We start from the raw sequence: 18,446 nt of genomic DNA on the forward strand, positions 1-18,446 counted from the left end.
TTTCTTTTAAGCCCTACGCTCTAAAAGGAGACATACAAATACACATCCAAATAAGGCTACCATATAACACCAAAAAAATTTAGGATAAAAGCTAAATTCACACTAATAGCTTCACTCCAAATGTATGTCTCCAAAGAAATACTCTCAATCTCTAAAGCCACTACTGTAAGTCTGTTGGTGAGGTTGTCATTAATGTCAAAGGAGAGTTGCCATTGATGTCAAGAGTGTGAAGGTGGTCTCAAGTATCTTGCAACTTGGAACAAGGAAGAATCCATTGATGAAAGGTTCGATGAAGATCATCATCAATATCCAACATTGAATGAGGTTTTTGGATGCAATGGATCAATTTATGGTGCATGATGGTATGATGGTTGGATAGCTCTTATCGAACCCTTTCCATCCATATGTGGTACATCAAGTTACTCCTCACGGTTGAGGAGATATGCCCTCTCAAAGTTGAAGCCTCGAAGGCTCGTCATGGTGCCCCAAAATGGACGATGACTTGGTCCAAGTTTTTGGCATCAAAATTTAAGAAAAATATGTTGATCCTTCGATTAATTATGTGGGTCATCCCTCAAAAAGGAAATTTTTTATTTTGAAAAAAGGTGTCAAAAATGGAATTAAGGTTGGCCCATAAAATTTTGAATTTTTCTCTTACAGGTCAAGTCGACTCCATTTTTAAGGAGGTTTTAGGGCAAGTTTGCCCTCTTTTCGGTTCCCTTGAAAGAATATAAATAAGCCCCTCAATTCACCTCCAAAGGCGACATCAAATTACACTCTCATCTTTCATATGAATTTGCTCTGAATTTGTCTAAGGTCGTGGCAGGATTGTCTAAGGGTGTTTGGGCTTCCTTGTTTTATCTTTTGGTATGGTGTTTTTCACTGAACCAAAGCCGAGTTCCTAAGGCCTAATCTGCAGTCTTCCTGAGCCAAAATTTCAGCCCTCCTTAAGCCTGATCAGTGGCAATATTTCCATCCTCCTAAGGCACATTTTCAGCTTGTTTTGAGGCCACTTTTGAGGTTGGGTTTGAGGTAGATCTGAGGTTGGGTTGAGGCATACATTCACCGGAAAGAACAAGTTCTTCAGGCAAATCTAAGGCCTCGTCTATGTCCCATCCTGAGGCAATTTGTTCAGCTTGCTCGAGGAGCTGGTTTGACCTAATCCAAGGTCTATTTTGAGGTAGCTTGAGGCCCGAGTTAGGGTTATTTCATCCGCAAAGTGAGGTTTGTTGAAGCCACAATAGTGAGGGCTATATTAACCACATTATCAAGCTCACATAAGCCCTGATTAGACCAAGAAGAAAGAGCATAACAAGCTGCAGTTGTTGAGCTATGTTTAGCCTGTTTGGGCAGATCAAGGAGATCTAAGGCAGCGTTGAAAGGCAGTTTGGCCATAATCAAAGGGATTGAATAAGGCCTATTTCAAGGCCAATTCAAGCAGCAGAGTTTGAAGACTATCCACACTGAATTTCAAAAATCATTAGGGTTCATGTTGAGGTTGGTCTAGGACGAGTTGTTGGCCTATTTTAAAGTCAGGTGCTAAGCTCGTTTATGTTATGCTATCTACTTGAATGACAGTAGGGTTTGATGAAGCATTTGTGACCAAGGCCGAGTTGTATCTCTTATTGTATAGTTCTATATGAGTTGCCCTAGTTGTGAAGTAATTGTTATGAACAATGCATTGGACAGAGTTGTTATCTTTTTTTAGAAGACCCCATTGATAAAAATTGGGGATACATTAAAAAATCGTGTTTTTGGATACCTTGCTTGAGTATAATGGCTACACAATGTTTTTAAAACCAGAACCGGTGACCGGACCGTCCACCTAATGAACAGGTTTACCGACCGGAACCGGTCTAACCGGGACTGGTTTGGTCTAAACGAACCGGTTTTAAAAAAATACATTAAATGATTAATTTTTAATGAAACAAAACTATTTTTAAGATGTAAAACCATGATTCCAAGCCAATAGAGACAAAATATGCAAAGTTTGCTCATTTATATACCATGTAAAGGTGAATATATCAAAATGGCACCGAGTGCAATACATATCATCAACAAAATAGCAAAATACATAAGAAATGAGGCTCTAAATGGCCTATAAAGTCCAAAAACAATGTTGCAAGCTATGAGGCCATTGGCCTACTACAAGTCTACAGTGTACACATGATCAATCATCAAGTACATCACCACTACTAGACACAAGATCATCATCAGGAGCTACATAAACATCATCTGGTCCAGAGTCTGAGAATGCCTCAGCCTGATCTGCAACCTCAGTATCAATGCCACCAATGACAATAGAAGTGGACCTAATGGAAGCACGAGTTTGTCGACCTGCATGACTAGTGCCTTCCATTGGTTCTTTGCCTTTCCTTGATGCCGCTATTGATCCTGGTTTTGATGCCACCACATAATCTGCTTCATCCCCTGCCAAAGCCATGTCGATATGAAAATCAGCCTCAAACACAGGTTCTTCAGTCTCCTCCACCCATTCTGATGTTGGATCAATATCGTCCAACACAATGGGATCTAGATCATGAGTTTTTCTCATCATTTGGAGCTCTAATTGCATTTATTGTTTACCCCCAAACCATGAAATCCTGAAAACCATTAAGTCTGCTGAATTTTAGTGAAATCTAAAATTCTAGTTTCTCCATATGAAATCCAATGAGGTCGAAACCACTCTCAAACATCCTGAGTCATTTCATGGTAATGTTAAAAATTTAAGTAAAAGGATGAAAATGAAAATTAAAGGAAATGTCACTTTTACCATTAATTGCCAACATTGTTAGGGTTGAAACACCCTTAGTTCCCCCCCAAAACCCCTCAAACACAGTAAAAAATATGCTTTTAACTTTATGGTGGGTGTGCCTAAAACCGGCCGGTTTGTTAAACCGGCCGGTTTTCACCGGTTAGGGCAAAAAAATGGAGAAATCAGCATTTAATCCGGGTTTTTTGGCCGGTTTAGACCGGCGGGCTTGCTAACCGTCCGGTTAGACCGGTAACCGTTTTTAAAACCGATTTTTAAAACACTGTGGCTACATGAGCAAAGTTTGAGGTATGAATTTTTTTTTGGTACCGTTCTACGCAATGCTAGACAAGTTTCAGTACAAGGGTATTTGAAATTAAAGTCAGATCTAGTTAATCAACAATCTTGAAGATCGTGATCTGGGCATATATCAGCAGAGACTTCAGTGAAATATTATGTCATTGTAAGTGGGTCATTATCCCTAGTATGGGAGCCCACAATTTCTTCTTTTATCTTTTACTTTCAGGGTGGCAAGGTGGTGCAAGGAGGAGAATGAAGTCTCCTTTAGGTTGGAAGCTTGAAAACCCTTCAGGGTGGCAGGGTGGTGCTAGCGCAGCAGATTGAGGCTAGCAGAGTGTTGGAGCTAGTAAAACCAAGGTGTTGGAGCATCCTTTCAGGAAGTCGGGGCTTCCTAATAAAACTAAATGTTTTTCTAATTAAGTACTAGGCAGTTGGAGTTTCCCTTCAGTTGGAGCTAATAAATTATTGTACTCATTAAATTGTGTACTATTCATGTGATTTGATGTGATGTGATGTTGTTTATCTCATCTTATTCATTCTAACAATGTTTTTGCATTGGGTTTCCACGTAAAAAAAATTGTGTACTATTCATGTGATGTGATGTGATGTGATGTGATGTTTATCTCATCTTATTCATTCTAACAATATTTAATGCTCTAAAAGTGCAAAATTAATTAAAAATAAGTGAAATATTGATTCACCCCCCTCTCAGTATTTTCAACAATTGGTATCAGAACAAGTTCCTTCACAACAGTCTAACCACTAGAAGGTAGATCATGGATTGTACCAAAAATGGAACTCTATTGTTTGACAAACAAAATTGTGTTTTGGAGTGGAAGGATAAAGGTGTTTGTGCAAGCACATAGATTTGATGTTTGGGGCTCTATAGAAAGTGGATACACAAAACATCTTGCTCCTCCAACAAATGATGTTGTTCAGAAAATTTATGAAAGCAATGCAAAAGGCAAGAATCATATTTTAAGTGACCAAACAAGTTATGCTTATGTTAAAGTAATGCACTGTAAATCTGCAAAATAAGTTTGGGACAAGCTTCAAAGAATATATGAAGGAGATAAAAAAGTCAAAGAGGCCAAGCTTCAAATCTTCAGAGGACAATTTGAGCAACTGAAAATGAAGGAAGACGAGAATATTGCAGCCTACTTTCTCTGTGTTGATGAGATAGTAAACGCCATGGAAGGATTGGGAGAACCAATAGAGAATAAAGTGATTGTTCGAAAGGTACTAAGATCTCTTCTGATGATATTTGATTCTAAAGTCTCAGTTCTAGAAGAAAGATCAGATCTTGCCTCGTTAAACATGGATGAATTACATGGAATACTTACAGCTTACAAGATGAGAACATAACAGGAAAATCCATCTAAAAGAGAAGTAGCTTTCAAGGCATCAAAGAAAACAAGGAAGAACAAGTAGCAACAAAAGTCAAGCTCCAGTTGTAGTTGTAATGATGTTTCAGATGAAGAAATAGCCAAGTTTGTGAGGAAGCTAAAGAAAGGAACTGGCAAGTACAAAGGTAAGCTTCCTTGAAATGTTTTAATTATCGTGAAATTGGTCATTTTGCTTCGAAATGTCCTTATGCAAGATGTTCAGATAATGATGAAAAGAAGAAGCTCCTAAGAAGGAAAAGAAAAATCTAAAAAGAGACAAGAAACAAAGTAAAAGAAAAATCTCCAAGAAAAGTCTCTATTCAAAAGAAGACAGTTCTTCATCTGATGAGGAAAGTGACAACAACAGTGACTCAAAAAGAGTGTTATTCATGGTAGTGGAGAATCAAGAGAAAACCTTTGAAGACAATGAATTCAACGGAGAAATAGATCTAGAAAGACAATTGGTTAGTGCCTTAAATAATCCAAAAGTAGAAAGGAAGAACGACAAGGCATCATCAGTCTGAAGGTCCAATTAGAGGAAGCCAATATTACTGAAGAAACTCTTGAAAACTAGTGGGCAAAAAATGATATAATAAAGTAAAGTTTGGAAGCAAAAATAGTCTCACTAAGAAAGGAAGCACAGAAGAAAAATGTCCAACAAAATTTTGTAAAAAACACGAAAAGTTTGGATGAAATTATCAACAGTCAAAGGCCATGCGATGACAAATCCAAGCTAGGATTCAGGCCAAACTTTGTTAAGAAGAGTTCAAGCTCCATGACAACAGGAGAAGAAGTGGAACAAAAAAGTTATGTAGGTGTCATCAAGGGTCCTATCAAGAAGGAGGAATGCAAGCCCTCAAAAGAGAATGTTCAACCAATAACAGTTCAAGGCCAGTCAATCAAGAGAACGTGAAATCAGTAACCAACAGTGAAGAAAGCTCAAGAAGAAGGCTTCTAGAGAACTGCACCACCTAGAAGATTTCACACATCTAGGTACCCTAGTATATTTCCTAGATATTGCTTTTTATGTACAAATTTTGGGCATAAGGCTAGGGATTGCAAAGCTTGTGACATGGATGAGTATCAAGGACATTATCAAAACCCTAGACGCAAGTTTGCAAGATCACAAGACAGATATACAAATGGCATCATCAGCAAAAAGTATATGCTAGTTGTTTCGTCATTCACGTATCATATAGAATGCTTCAAATGCCATAACTATGGACATATGGCCCGTGATTGATGAAGCATGGTGAAGTCTTCCATAAGGGAAAACACTAATATCAAATACAAGAAGGATTTGAGCAGAAAACAAAAGCAAGAAGAACAAGTGAATGAAGAAACCCCAGAGATCATGCTCACGAGATTTGTAAAGTCACAAAACCATAATGAATCTAAGGACGATGTGAGGGTTGAGAATGATAATCTTGCAACAGAGCAAGTTCATATAGCATTCTAAGCAATCTAGCTTGGAGACTCCTAGTCAGGGTTGTGGAGGAGTCGCTCTCCCCCCTTCGAATTGCTCTCGGAGCATGAGCAAATCGAGAGTGACCTAAGAGCGCGCCCCAGAAATTCTCCCACTCCCGAAATTCACTCCTGTCGCGCTCACGCAAAAAAAAAAAAAATCGGTGCCTAGTTTTTGTCACAAAGATGTTCCAAACGCAATTTTTTTCAAAGAAACAAGATTTTTTTGGAGGGCAACCTAATATTCAAGCTTGTCACCCTAGTATTGATATGCAATTCATGGTAATTTTAAATTCTTAAAGTAAAAGTGGCACTCCTTTATCTTCCATTTTCACCCTTCTACTTAAATTTTTAACATTACCATGAAATGACTCAAGATGTTTGAAAGTGGTTCCAACCTCATTGGATTTCATATGGAGGAAATAGAATTTTAGATCTCACTCAAAATCCAATAGACTTATTAGTTTTTCAGGATTTCAGGATTGGAGGGATTACAATGTTTCCATTAGATTTTGTCATGTACTAGGGTATGGGACTCATATTTAATCAAGAGCACTAAGCCCTCTATGTACCTTCATGTTAGTGACATTGGTTGTCGAACTCCTCTAACATTAACCTAATAAATATGTACCCATCACTCAAACAAAATCCTGACATGACATGCTACATTTTTCCTATCTAATGTTAATTGCTTAGAGGGTGATATTAATGACAAAGATCCCAATATAGGCAATGATTTTGATGATATGTAGCTATTTGTCGTAACAAGATTTTTTTGGATGCTAGAGCCCATCTAGAGCCTATTTGTTGATGTATTTTCAGTTTAGAGATGGATTACACTCTATGCTATTTTGGTTATGTGCACCCTTACATGCTATATAAATGGGAACTTGTAACTTGTGGACGTGGTTGATGAAGATTATAACTTTTAGATGATTGATGTTATATGGTGTAATCCATGTTTTTTATGTTTTTTATATCTAGTTCATCATTTTACATGTTTTTGTTGACATGTATGTCTCAAAATATATAAAAATATATATTATATAAAAATCCACTCCCAAACCAACAGCTTTTGAAAATGTCGCTCCCCGCTCCTGCTCACGATCCGCTCCCAAACCGAGAAATTTTAAAAATGTTGCTCCCCGCTCCCGCTTCCAAGTAACCTTGCTCCTAGTACTATGAGTGTTGAAGAGGGGGAGTCGAAGTACTAGCGATTACAAATTTGAAGATCTATCCTTCAGGCAACGTGATTTGGAATGGCAGACTTATAGTGGTTTAATCAGCATTATGGACAGATTAGTCAGCATTGTGTACAATTGAGTAGTCGACTTGAAAAGACAGTTTTGTGGCACTTCACGATCAAGGACCCGTAAAGCATATTGACAGGTGGTCACAGATTGGCAAGCTATGAGAGGCACAGCAAGACAATGGAAGAGATATTGTCAGGGGGAGAAAGGCAAATTGCAAGAAGACAAAGGAAGATACTTCGTCAAGGGGAGTTACCCTTTGTCATTGATGTCAAAGTGGGAGAGAAATCAAGAGAGAAAGATCAGAAGCATGCAAATAGGGTAAATCAATCTGGAAAACTCAATCATGGAAAAGTCAATCTGGAAGAGAAGAACAGCATATCAGCTAAAGGGACCAACAAGTACAGCAGGCCATAATGTCCATACCAACACAGTAGTCTTTTCTTCATGCACAGGAAATACATCTTAAGATCTAGCCATGCACCTTTGGACCTGGCCATACAATGTACTGTTGGAGTATGCTCCAGTGATTATTAGCAAAAAAGAATGCTTTGTTGTCCAGGAAAGGCAGCAATAAAGCTGACTGTACTGCTGTAGCTGTAGCCTCTTTTCAGAGGTCATAAACTATTGTTTGAGGTGATTTTATTGACAATACAGCTGCTGGTTTAAGCACTGCAGAGGTCACATTGCAAGGAATTAAAAGCTAATTCAAAGGAAAAATCCCTATGTATGTGTTTTATTCTTCGGCTGTTCATTTTTTTGGGTATTGTGTGATTGATGCAATGTTCAGAAAATTAATTTTCTACTATTAAATAAATATATTTCTCTTATTTCATAAGAGAACATTAGAACAGCATTACTTATATTTACTCGTAACTTGTCATTTGGAAACTCATTAAGTCAGCCATCCCAGTTGTAAAGGAATAATTTACTTGGATTCCAAGCAATGGTAAAAAGTTAAAAACAACAATCTCTAGCAGGATAAAGTCACGGGACATCAACCACTAATAGAATTCTGCAATCATTTGCCTCTAAAAGGATGACTAGATAGCAATGAGTAATTAACCCTTTTTGACATTTCTTCTTGTGACAAAACTTCAGGAATGTGGAGTTGGGGCTTCAGGGCTCCACCCACTCAACTGACACATTTGGTGACTCTTTTGGAACAGAATCTACATGGTTGTGCCCCTAGAAAGATTGTGACCTGTGAAAAATCCTTGAAATGCAGCAACTAGAAATATTTTTCTAACTAATAAATTAATTATGCAGTTTATTTTGATTACGGCAAAATAACAAAATATCCACAGTGCAATTTCTTCACCAAATAAAATAAACTCTGCAGAAATAAAAACACTGGAAACGGAGAAATGCTAGCACACACAAACAAAAATTTTGACTTTTAGACAAAAGTCCCCAAAAAACCCAGTGTGGCAAAACCAGTGCAGCAGTGAGGGTTTTTATTATTATGCAACAGCAGAATTTATGAGTACAATAAAATGTCGCCAAACTAACAATTCTATTTGAGAGGAATACTGGCAAAAATATCTGAGGGAATTTACCCTCCTCCTCAAGCAATCCTAGCCCAAACCTCTGAAAAACAAGTCATCCAAACCCTCTGCACAGACCCTCTCACGCTCAGCCTAGAATTGATGCTAATCAAGTCATCCTGCCTATTGATGACTAGGAAAATGTCTCTCCAGCACTCTGGAAATTCCTCTCGGCCTCTGGAAACTGAAATGACCTTCCCTTCAGCCAAATTGAACAGCTTATATTGAGGCTCTACATAGCCTCCTGGAGATAAATTTTGACCTTCTCTTTCTGACTCTCCAGAACTGGAAACTCCTCCAGAATATTGCTATGTTGCCCCTCTACCACCTACTACTCACCCACTAGCTTGACCTCCACAACTAAATCACTCCTGCTACTAGGAATTTGAACTGCCTAGGGCAACTAAGTATCTGCACTGGTGTGTCCTCCATCTACCCAACAACCTCTTCTTACAATCTCCAGTTGGGACTCCAACAGCCAAGATTAAAACTTAATCGATGGTTGATATCATCTCCAAGTTGATTCGTGTGAGTTTCTAGCTAATTCTCACCTTTCCCAATTAATTACTATTAATTAACCATTTTTCCTAAGTTAAACTTGTGAAATTTTTAATTGAGCCATCTCTAGGTGGAATTTCATAAACGATTTATGGGTTTTGGAGAACTCCTGCGTTATAGCCTCTCCATAAAGTTTCGAGACTAGAACACCATCCAATGCTACAAAAACTAACATGGCCTTAGATTGTAGAGGGTGGTGTCCATCTCATTACACAACCAATCAAGGACATACTCAAAAAAAATCTCATTTCTCAATTTGTTAGGTCCCTATACTACTAGTGTAACCCCTTATTGTTATCAGTACAACCCCCTTATTATATTGTTGTGCCCATGTAGTCCTCATATTGTTATTATTGTGCCCCATAGAAGCCCACTATTGTTATTATTGTGCCCTTACATTATTATTGTTATGTCGGCTATGATTATATCATGACCCCTTAGACTCTTATATATAAAAAGGAGGTCTTGTCATTTGTATCATCCAAGAGTTGTTCATTTGTGTAATGTAAAGGAGGTTGCCCCCTTGAAGAGGCTTATTTCTAAGGCGTTGATCTATCTTTTTATCTTTTTGTGCCCTGGTTTCCTAACATTTGGTATCAGAGCTTTGGATTCTACAGTTTCGTTGCTCCAAACAGGTCATCGTGGTATTTTCACTATAACTTTTTTTCTACAACGTTTTCAGACACTAAAAAAAACCCATTTGGGCCGAAATCGTTATGAACACCAGGACCGAATTTCAGAGATTTTCGCGCTCTATTTGCAGAGATATGATCTGAGGAATTTGACATTTTTGCAAACTCCCGAATTACAATCCAAACAAGTGACCTGGGGAAAATCATCATAACTTTCGTTTTGAGCATCAAATTGAAATTTCGTAAGAAGTTACAAAAAGAGGACGAACTGTAGTTTCCTGTGTATATTTTTCAGATCCTAAGGTCAAAACAGTGACACGTGGCACTTCATACAAGTTCGCTCTTCTGAGAAGGTATATAATCAGGTCATCTTGGGAGATTGTGCATAAATATTTCTTGGAGAATCCAATTTTGATCAGACTGGTGGCATTGGAAAGAGGACACAGAGGGCTACTGCGAGTCACAATTTCATAACTGGAAGAGCCGAAATTACAGAGTTATAGTCATTTCAATATCGAGCTCCTAAAATTAAGAAAAGGCAATATGAGGAAGTTTGATGGCAAGGATCCGGTAAATTGGATACTTCAGATGGAGCAATATTTTGATCTACATGGTGTACCACTATTACAAAAGGTATGTATTGCATTTTCATATTTAGAAGCGGATCAATTTTTATGGTATAAAAGACTTTGTTCTCGTAAACAACTTGTTACGTGATCAATTTTCACGAAGGAAATGATAGCACATTATGAGGATACAAAGAGCAAAACCCTCTTTAGAGTAACACCACAACAATTGGAAGAAAAAAGAGAAAAAGGGCTTTATTACAAAGTGGAAAGAAAAATTATGGCAACAAGGAAGTCTACCCCTCACAACTATAAAGATGGAAGTGTTATTTCTCCTAGCCTTCCACAACCTACAAGGTTACACCACAACAATTGGAAGAAAAAAGAGAAAAAGGACTTTGTTACAATTGTGATAACAAATACATTAAAGGTCATAAGTGTGCTGAGAAGAAATTATTTTACATTGATTGTGAATATGAGGAAGAAAATGATCAAGAAACGTCAAAAGAAGAGTATATACACCAGGAAAAACCCCAGAGAAAGAAGAGATGAATCCGACCATGTCTTGTAAAGCATTGAAAAGAATTACCACTCCTAAAACTCTCAAGCTAGAAGGACATATCAAGAAGAAAACAGTTCAAGAAGTGAAAGATCACATCGAGAAAGAAGAAATGAATCTGACCATATCTTGTAATGCATTGGACGGAATTACCACTCCTCAAACTATCAATATAGAAGGACATATCAAGAAGAAAAATGTTCAAGAATTGAAAGATCACATCGAGTCTCAAAAAATCAATCCGACCATATCTTGTAATGCATTGGAAGAAATTACCACTCCTCAAACTATCAAGATAGAAGGACATATCAAAAAGAAAAAGGTAAGAGTGTTGATTGATTCGGGCAGTACCCATAATTTTATTGATTGTAAGATAGCCAAGGAATTGAATTTCTTCCTATATCCAACACCGGAGTGTCATGTGATGGTTGCAAGTGGAGGAACCATAAATTGCTCTGGAAAGTGCCATAATATCAAGCTATCCATGGGAGAATATGTATTGAATAGCCCAATGCTTTCCATTCCAATGGGTGGTACTACAATCTTTGGGTACGATAGCTTTTAATTTTCAAGAACTTTTCTTGAAATTTTTTTAGGAAGGAAAGGACGTTGAATTGAGGGGTATCGAAAGAAAACCTAGAAAGATAATCAACTCTAACAGCATGACAAAGCTTCTAAATAAAGAACAACGGGGTGTAATTGCACAATTATGTTCACTAGAGGATCCCACATCAAAATCATGTATTTCTCCAAATCTCCAAAACATTTTGGACAATCATTCCAAGGTATTTGAGACTCCCAAATGCCTCCCACCTATTCGTGATCATGATCATGCTATTCGGCTCTGATTATATTATGACCCCTTAGACTCCTATATATAGAAAGGAGGTCTTGTCATTTGTATCATCCAAGAATTGTTCATTTGTGTAACGTAAAAGAGGTTGCCCCTCGAAGAGACTTATTTCGAAGGCGCTGATCTATCTTTTTATCTTTTTGTGAGCTGGTTTCCTAACACACTTCCCACTAAATCTGCCATTTGGAACAAAATTTGGCAGTTGGATTGCCTGCCAAAATATATTTTGTTGGACCTTAGCCCACGACAAATCCTAATAGCAGAAAATATGAATAAGTGAGGAATTCAAGGCCCTTCAAGATGTATCCTTTGCTAAAACAGATTGGAAACATCCCATCACTAGACTGTCCTTTCACTTTTGGGGTGTGGTTTGCAGTGGTTAAGGACTAGAGAATATATTTAGGAGGCCAAATTCATTGAAGTAGTTCTTTGAGAAGTGGTGTAGTCATTACCTAAGTTCTTTTCATCAAAAGTCTCTTTTCAAAAGGGTCTCATTTGCATTACTAAAATTTGTCGACTGAAAAGTTTAGCTTGCTAGGAATCATGCCATATTTCAACAACTCTCGTCTACTCCAAAGATGGTGGCAACCAAAGCTAAAGTAACGTTGACTGAACTTTGCAACTCCAAGAGGCTTCAGTCCATCCTCTTCACTCTTCCCTTCCCCTTCCCATTCCCAGAAAAGAACTCTATATCATGCTAGCAACTTCAACTAACCCCTAAGAAATTTTCAACACTGTAGCAAGTACCAAAAGAACTATATTCTCAATTTTGATTGGGCGCGGGGGGGGCTCAAAAGGGAACCCAAGGGTGGCAAGTGCAGGTGGTGTTCTCATTAACTCATGAGAGCAAGTTGCACATAAATATGCTTTGAGCCATGGAATTCTTTCAAATAATTTTGCAAAAGAGAATGGCCTCCTATAGAGTTTGAGTCTTGCTAACTCTTTTCACATTCGAAGACTCCTAGTGATCAAGAATTCAAAGAACATCATTCTTCACTTGATCTCAAGCAATAACCCTATAAATTAATGGCTTGCATCTGTGTTCTCCAGGATTCAACAAGCATTATCTTTTACTCTTCATGCGAGATTCTTCCATTGAAAACCAATTAGCAAACAAATTTCCAAATAAGGCAGTCCTAGGGAAAATTGGAAGCACTGAAATCAATGGCCAGCCGTTCCCATAATGGTAATTGCACCTCTATAGATTATGGGCGTGCATCAATGTTCTCAAGGATTCGACAAGCATTATCTTTTATTCCTGATGCGAGATTCTTCCATGAACAACCAATTAGTGGACAAACTTGCAAATAAGGCAGTCCTAGGGAAAATTGAAAGCACTGAAATCAACGGCTAGGTATATGCTCAGTCGTTCCTATAATGGTAATTTGAACCTCTGTCTCGATGCACCTTCTTCTTGATTTAAATAAGCAAGTGCAGGACACCACCAGTGAAGCAGCAGGTAATGCCAAAATCAACCCCAATCATACATAGTTTTACATGTTTTTCAGAACTCTCCGGTTATTAGGTCTTTGAAGAATCTACACAAACAAATCTTTCTTTATTTTATGTATGTAATGCTATTTGAGCCAGACTCTTGTTGGCTGAAGCTAAGTCTTTCTTGTTACTTCAAAGATCAGCATATAGACATTTTCTAGCATTGCTGTTGTGAGCAGTAGCTGCAGTTTTTTGCTTAATACAAATATCTACCAGTTCTTGTTTAGACAAAAAACATTAGGACAGAAGTCACCTAGGCTTGAAAATTCACAAAAGACACTACTGTGAAACATGTCCACAAGGCAATATTGAAAAACTCAGCACAGCAAATGACTTAGTGACATTGGAGTGTGAGGGTGTGACTCAGATTTGGTAAAAAGCATTTCTTTTGCAGAAAATAACCCAGGAGTTGCTCACAAGAACACGTCTGACCCACAAGTACTTGCAAGACTGACACACTGTTGATGAAGCATAACTTGCTGGCAAAGATTCAAAATGGGGACCAACTTAACTTGGGTCAGAGACAGGACTGAGCAGAGCTCAACTTGGGAGTACTAAAGCAACTCGGAAAAAAAATTCCACAGGATACAGGGGAAATGCCAAGAAATAGTTTTCAGATGCAGGAAATTTTAGAACTAAAATCTTTTCATATCAGGAGTGCTCGGTGCCCTTCATTAAATGTTAGTTCCATACCCTCATAAATTATAGAATCTAGTGGAAACCTTGCAATCCCACCAATCTTGAAATCCTGAAGATTTTTAAGTCTATTGAATTTTGAATGAGATCTAAAATTATACTTTCTCCATAGGAAATCCAATGAGTTTGGGACCACTCTCAAACATCCCGAAACAATTAATAGCATTGTTAAAAATTTAAGTAAAAGGACGAAAATGAAAGACAAAACTTTACTAATTTAACATTACTATCAATTACATAATATATTCTTAGCATTAGTAGGGCCTAGAATTGAATATTAGTCTGCTCCACTCATAAATTATTGTTTTATTTAAATAATTTGTGTTCGGCCCACACATGCCACATAAGCATGTTGTACCACCCCACATGTGCCATACAGAGATTGAAATGTGATGTATGGACGCTGAAACGTGGGCCTGAAACGTGTTTCAAAAAAGTGAAACGTATTTCAGGCATGTTTCAGGGCTTCTGTACCAAAATGCAGTTGGTATGGAGGTGTCCCATGTTTCTTGCAACTTGGTTTCAAATCTATTAATTATTATAACAACCTCAACACATAAAAACACCAAATACATATTCCAATGTGCTAGATCAAGTGGTTGAGTGCTTTGAACATGCAAGAAGACTCAAGGCCCATCGCCAAGTTGGTTGCCTCTGTCACATGCCTCACATGATGTTCATACCGGGTCAAATGTTGTAATCAGCATCAATGGGTTTACACTAGGTACAATCTACAAAAACGGGGAAGTTCCTGAGGGTTTCCCCATAAAATTTCGTTGGTAAAAAAAATAGAACACACACATGACAGCTATGAACAATCTACGATCCAACGTTTGTGTATATCTGGATTCAGATTCACTCAAGATACATTTTCAGTTTGAAAGCACCAAATTATCTACTCAAGATTTGACCAAGGTTGGGAACATCAACCTCAAGGAAATCAGCACCTCAAAATCGATCCTCTTTAGGAACTCAGCCCTAAAGAATTAGACCTGTCTCACCAACAAATCAGCCTCCTTTCTTCTCATCTCATATGACCCATGTGCACTTGAGAAATCGACCTCTTCGGATATTTTGGCCTCCTCTTCAACAACTCAGCCTCCCTCTTTCTTGAACCCAGCCTCCCTGAATTTCTCCCAAAATTCCCTGTTGCATCTTCAACTCTCCCTTAAGCTTTTTTTATAATTTCATTAAGCCAAAACCCCTAACCCTAATCTTCTGAGTGATCAATAACTAGGATTAAATCATAAGCCTCATTCGAGATCAATGGTTGAGATTATATCTAAGTCACTTAAATAATTTTATTATTTATCCTATAAGGCCCCAAAAAAAAAAAAACATTTCACATTTCCTAGGGACACACCCTGCATTACCCCAAAAGGGAGGCAGGGGGAAATGTCACCCACTGAATTTCCTCTCCGAGAAACACAGGAAGCATGGGGATACACCCCCACCCACAGGAATACGTCCCCAAGTAACACACAAATTTTTTATGTCTTGATTCAAGGTTTTTCTTTTTCACTTTTTCTTTTTTCTAAATGATCCTTTTATATATTGTTTTTTGGATCGAAATCTTGACTTTTCAAAAAAATCAACAGATCTGAATCCATATCTGTTTCCATGCAACTTGGATTGGTGCTAAATATTAATCTAACCATATTTGAAAATTGATGCAATGTCAATATGTAGGACGCAAAAGTATTTACCTTAATAAACATTTATTCAAAGAGGTAATATCATAATGTACAATGTATTTTTCAGTGAATGGCCCTTTTGAAATCTGATGTCCTAGCTTTTCACCTAGAATTTTCAACAAAATATGCAATTGTGAAGCTTAAACATTGCGTGGCAAGAAAATCTATTGTATTTTGATAACACATGGCTCCAATGTAACTCCATGTTTATCAGGCACCCACATTTTCATCCTGACTTGAGAGACCTACGCTAGCCACTCACAAATTTTCAACCGCCATTGTTTATCGACTATTTCACATATATTGTATCTGATCAACCGCCATATCCAAAATCACAACATAGATGAAAGGGTAGCCACTAGATCAAAGAGACAAAAAAATTGTTGAAATGAGATGACAAACATCCCCAACCCTGCCTTGAAGTGGCAGTCCAATATAGCAACTTTTAAGTTGATAATTTGTATGAAAATGAAATGACCATGGAGATTTAAGACCACCGCCATCTGTTAATAACTACCACCCAGTTTGCCAGAGTAGTTATATCCAATTCACCCTGGATCTAGTGCAGGACTAAAATAATGTTCCAATGAAAGGGAGAAACAAGCGCCAACTTTTAGCCCTGTTGTGGGAGTCGGGGCTAATTGAAGTAGAAAAGGATCCAATTAGGACAGGTTAAGCAAATCTCAGATCACTTTTTAAGGATCTTGTGCCAGTAAGACTATATTTCAAATTTAGACTACCCATTATTGACCAAATGCAACAGGAAAAGGAGCACACATACATTCTGCATTAGAGGAATTGGTCTAGACATGGTACCTTCAGATATAGAAAACTTCAAATGGGCACCCAACAACTCGTGGGTGCCCTTAAACAGTAATACAAAGAGGTCCTACTGCCCTTCGCAACCCCTTATACAGCCATCAGAGAGTTCTCCATAACGGTCATAATGTTAACCAATGATACACCGGATTACAGGGTACAGATAGAGATGACTATGACTTACCTCAATATCATGTATCTATGGTCCTTTTTTGGAAGGAAGCTGAAGGATGCGAGCCTTGACGTGTTCGTCTTCCTGATGTCTAACGCTCTGCAAAATTTAAAACAAAATACAAAGACTTTGTAGAAACGAATGATTATATACGCCATACTCTGCCATTGTCAAAGTACCTTTGATGGGAGTGACCATGATGACTTGGCCGACTACATAGGATGGGTGGATGTTATGTCATGTGACATACGTTCCGCAAAACAGGAAGAGAAATGCTTGGTCGGGTTCCTTGAACTCACATATGTAATAGCCCTTTCAAGGAAGGAATCATTATTTAAACAATTTCCATTTCATTTGTCGAGGTAACTACCTATATATGGACAAAGAGTTGTTACCACTTTAAGGTTCATGGGTGTTTTTTGGGTTGGTTTAGGTGGAATTGGTAACTAATTCAGATTGGAAGGTTTAAATCTATTTGTTTGTACTGTAAATTTTAGGCTAATATAACAATTAGCAGACCATAAAGAAATTTGGATTTCAATTTAGTGTTGAGATGCTCTAAATACAGGGGAGTTTGGATTTCAATTTAATGTTGAGAGAAATTTGGATTTCAATTTAGTGATGAGATGTTCTAAATATAGGGGAGTTTGGATTTCAATTTTGTGTTGAGATGTTCTAAATACAGGGGAGTTTGGATTTCAATTTAGTGTTGAAATGCTCTAAATACAGGGGAGTTTACTCTGTGAACCCAGACACAACAAACCAATGTCTTATTAGAGTTTGAATTTAAATGGAGAGAGTGTTAAACTTAACTCTCAACCATTCAAGTTATTGCTTTTTGAGTTTTTTTTTGTTTTATTAAGCTTTTATTTTACTTCAGTTTTAAGGCATTAATCAGGGCCTAGGCAATATGTTACAACTCAAAACAAAGTGTAGCCCTTGTTACAGTGTGTTATGGGTTCTTGCAATAATTGGGAAATTTTGAGATCTCATAGCCTTTGTAGTAAAGCCTACATCACAAAACAAGGAAGTAATATTTTTTCCTAAAAGAGATGAGAATTGTTATTGCTCAAAGTGCATACTAGTAATAATGGGGTCATCCAGGCAAAGTAGATCTCAAACTCAAAACCAAGTATCAAAACTACCGGTATTTCAACCTAAAACTTGAAATTGCATACAAAATGCTTAGATTATGGCATTAAGATATAAAATCAAAACTATAATTTGTTAAATATGCAACAAATCAATGATAAAATCATAAATATTACATGAAAGTTGATTTGTACACTATCATGAATGTTCCACTAATAGCCCATCACAACATATTATCCTCCATTTTACAATGTTTACTTATATTATCTTTAATATTATAAGCATAACACTTAAATTATTGAAATAAATTAAGAATATATAAAACAAATGATGTAGGACAACTTAGTCTCTGTCACTCAAGTTAGAAATTATGCTATGGGAAAAACAGCATAAATAATAATAACCTACATTCGTCAATGCTAAATTAATAGTGGTCAATAGGCAAATTGAATCCTATACTTTTGGCGGGAACTAATATTGAGATGCTCGGCTTGTGGTGGGTAGTAACCTGTACAGATTTACAGATTTACAGTTTTACTCCTACATAAGTGAGGAAAACATAAATAATGGTGGGAAGTAACTCATGATAAGTATATTTATTTACATGTTATTC

The 18,446-nt window shown here is 37.4% G+C and overlaps 1 protein-coding gene across 6 annotated transcripts in view; it reads right to left on the minus strand.

Moving 5' to 3' along the window:
* Positions 1–17,053, minus strand: part of LOC149182170 (uncharacterized) — a 227,006-nt gene extending 209,953 nt beyond the window's left edge. For 3 of the 6 annotated variants that reach the window (XR_016257056.1, XR_016257053.1, XR_016257055.1), the window contains exon 1: positions 16,754–17,036. The gene's annotated coding sequence lies outside the window, so the exon portion shown is untranslated. Of the gene's footprint in view, positions 1–16,566; positions 16,716–16,753 lie in introns of those variants that run through there. The other 3 variants (XR_016257054.1, XR_016257057.1, XM_089416777.1) reach the window with 3 other exon arrangements.
* Positions 17,054–18,446: the final 1,393 nt, after the last annotated feature.

This window comes from Pinus tabuliformis, chromosome 3_2 (assembly GCF_031772625.1).
Source record: "Pinus tabuliformis cultivar Carrire ecotype Pingquan chromosome 3_2, CPIR1, whole genome shotgun sequence".
Taxonomy (NCBI): Eukaryota; Viridiplantae; Streptophyta; class Pinopsida; order Pinales; family Pinaceae; genus Pinus; species Pinus tabuliformis.